Source organism: Pteropus medius, unplaced genomic scaffold (genome assembly GCF_902729225.1).
Source record: "Pteropus medius unplaced genomic scaffold, Ma_sr-lr_union100, whole genome shotgun sequence".
Classification (NCBI taxonomy): domain Eukaryota; kingdom Metazoa; phylum Chordata; class Mammalia; order Chiroptera; family Pteropodidae; genus Pteropus; species Pteropus medius.
Genome location: NW_024354875.1, coordinates 13,471,010 through 13,474,593, shown reverse-complemented (window position 1 = coordinate 13,474,593; position 3,584 = coordinate 13,471,010). Strand labels below are relative to the sequence as shown.

Sequence of the window (3,584 nt, the reverse complement as noted above, 5' to 3'; positions counted from 1 at the left end):
ATTGAGAGGAAGGGTTTTTTCTGCTTTTGTGAATTCCTGGGTTCCCTCAACTACCTTTGAGAGCTCTTTCTGCTTTTCTACCACTTGTGTAAGCAATTCCCAAATTTAGTGTCCCTCTGTTTGAAATACCTAGAGTGATATTTATTTTCCTGACTAAACCCTGTTGGATATAGCTCTATACACTCTCATTTCCTTCTCTGAAAATGCAGATAAAATAACCTAAATCAAAGGGCTATACTGAGGATTACATTTGTAAAATATGTGAATGATGAAGTCAGGGGCTGGGATAACAGACAAACCAGCAGTCGTGGAAGGCCGCCATGGAGGGAGCCAGAAAAGGCTGACAGTAGGACAGTAACATTAACTGAGTGTTTCCTTTGTCCTAAGAATGCTGACCTGCAAGGCAGTGATCTTTTTTTTTTTTAATTAAGTTTATTGAGGTAGCATTGGTTAATACAAGTCCAGTTTCCTTCAGCTACCATATATTTGATCCCCTTTACCCACTTCACCCTCCCCTAAACCTTATATTTGATCCCCTTTACCCTGTCTATCTCCCCCTTCTTTCTCCACCCCACTAGTAACCACTAGTCTATAGTCCTCTGGTAACCACTTGCCTATAGTCCATGTCCATGAGTCTCTGTTTGTTTGTCCTGTTCGTTTGTTGCTTTTAGGTTTATATCCCACATATAAGTGATATCATGTGATTTTCAACTTTTTCTGTCTGGCTTATTTTGCTTAGCATGATTATCTCGTGGTCCATCCATGTTGTCGCAAATGGCAGTATTTCACTTCTTTTTATGGCTGAGTAATATTCCATTGCATATATGTACCACAGCTTCTTTAGGTGTTTTTTTTGTTTGTTTGTTTTTGTTTTTTTTTTAAGGCGAGGCAACCCTTGGTTGACCTCACAGATTGCAAGGACCTTGTCAGTTTACAATCCCTCATTTTTTATTTTTTACACTTTACAGCAATTGGTCTTCCTAGGTGGTCTCCTATCCAAGTACTAATCAGGCCAGACCCTGTTTAGCTTCCAAGATCAGATGGTATCGGGAGTGTTCAGGGTAGCATGGCTGTAGACTGGCAGTGATCTTTATTTTCATTTTTAAGATGAAGAAAATGAGGCTCGTAAATATTAAGTATAACACAGTTAATATATAGTCTCAGAACCTAAATTTATATTTTTTGTTTTCCTTTCTATCATGCGATGACTACTGTTGGAAAAATTCCATGTGTAAACTACCTACTCAACAATGTTACTTTGAATGGGGCTCTGTTTTCAGGGCCAGGACCTATAGTCATTAACAAAAGGCAGAATTGATTTCTTAAAAAGCCCTCTGTTTTGTTTACATGAGTTGAAGAAAAATACTATTCATTTAAAACACACCTAGACTGTTTAGAAGAAGGATAGGGACTAACCCTGTCCTAGCACTCAAGTCTAGAAAACCTCTTACAATATAACTAATCTTCAGTTATTTGTATTTTTAACCCTTTGTCAAGATGATCAAGATAAGTCATGAATCAGAAATGTTTTGCTTTTAGCTGCCCATATTGTCCATATAAATGCCAACTTTAATTACAGTCTGTTTCTCTTTTTACTATAGGACATTTTATCCACAGGGTCTGGCAACCTGTTTTCTATTATCAAAAATATGTCAGGTGACAAGACTCAGAAATTCTTTGTGGAAAATTATAAACCTCTGATATGAGCAAGAAAGGGATACCTTAAAATAAATATCCCAGGTGTGAAAGTTAGACACTGCAGCAGGTGCACATTCCCACCCTAATTTTTTAAGTTTGTAAACTTTAGAAGGACTTGAAGAGTTTTTTCTGTACGATAGAAATAAGGATCTTTGAAATGGTTAAAGGCATTCCTTTGTATTTTTGGCAGTTTTACAGGCAAAACAGTATAGTTTATGTAAGGAAAATAATGTGGAAAAACGATTTTATAGCATGACTGAGTACATGAAGAGAACTTCAAAAGCTCCTGACAGCTGTGGAGGGTGAGCTCATATTTTGTGGAATGTAGCGGAGAAGGCAGGTGAGCACAGACCTCAAATTTCCCACATGTGAGATACCTGGGAGGTCTACCTACTACTGTGGGAACTGATGAAAACTTTAACTAGACACACATAAATGAGGGAACCAATATTGATAAAAAGGAATCTCAAGGAATGTGGTTATCATTTCCAAGAATTTTCTTCACATTCATTTAACTGATTTTTACTTTGTTCCTTGTTAGATATTTTGTTTTTGCATTCATTTGCCTAGGGCCATACCACCCTGGATTACAATCTCCTTAGATGTTGTAGACTGAGCAAAGTTTAGTTCAAAGTTAGGTTGGAGAGAGAGGGAAAGACCACCTAGGAGAATTGTACATGAGATCACTTAACTTCAGAGTTACTGATGCAATAAGACAGCCATGATATAATATGAATTCTAAAATTATAACCTAAAAAAAAAAAAATCCGAAATGGAGATAGGGAAAGTTAGAATCAATTTTATAAAACAAACAGATGGCTGAACTTGAATTATTTTATTTAATCTTTATTTGGTTTTTATATTATAGGATACTGTTCGAGAAAATTAAGAGGTAACATTTATTCATAGCTACTAGGTGCCCAGCACAGGATTACATAGTTGACTTGACTTTTATTTACTCTCATAACAACCCTTGGAAAAATGTACTGTTGTTACCCTATTTTGCATACGAGGAAACTGAGGCTCAAGGATGCTATATTTATTAATATAGAGCTCAAAGAGGAGGAGAAAGGACAAAGTGGGGATTGGCAAATGACTATGTATGAAACAGTGCCAGAGTTTAAAAATATTTTAGCAATCTAATGACTTTAAAATCTTTAAAAAATTATCTTTTAGGCTGCAGGGTTAGGCAAAAATGAAGCCATTTCTTGGGCAAAATGTGCTTCAAACCTCTGGTAATCCTTGAAGAAATATGGTAGTTTTTTAATTATAAAGGGACAGAGACCTCAGAATTTATGCCAATCTCCAGGTTGTCTAAAACTCCTCCCACAATTTCAACATGCTACCAGCACTGACTGTGAATGAGTGTGGCTGCGAAAATACATAAAGTGTTACTGTACCATTAATCAGGTACGATTTTCAAAGTATCATAAATTTCAGTGATCAATGGCAGGTGTCATCTTCGTGACTTGGGGACTAAGCCCACGGATCAGCCTGATGGAGACAAATAAGAAACTAATAGGGATGTGATAGTCTGTTAGAGGCGGAGCTGCTTGTTAGATTTTCAGACCTGTCATTTGTGAAAAATGGTGGATAATTTGAAACTCTACATGTCTCTCATCTATGATTCCTTATGCTTTAAGTGGAATTTTGTGGTATTCTTTGTAGATTTTATTTATTTTGGTTTGAAACCAAAAGTATCAGCATATAAGTAACTATTATTCAAAACAAAAGTTATTTCTGTCTGAGTTTCAAATGAATTAAAATGAAAAGCACTAAAAGAAAATCCATATTACCTATATTTCCTTGTATACTTTCACTTAGAGATTAAATGCTAAGTGTTAGGTTGACTTTTAAAAAATATTTTTTTGACAATGTAATAATAT

General features: G+C 35.7%; 1 pseudogene; it reads right to left on the bottom strand.

Annotated features, from left to right (window-relative positions):
• Positions 1 to 959: 959 nt before the first annotated feature.
• LOC120597454 (uncharacterized) lies at positions 960 to 1,078 on the bottom strand (annotated as a pseudogene).
• Positions 1,079 to 3,584: the final 2,506 nt, after the last annotated feature.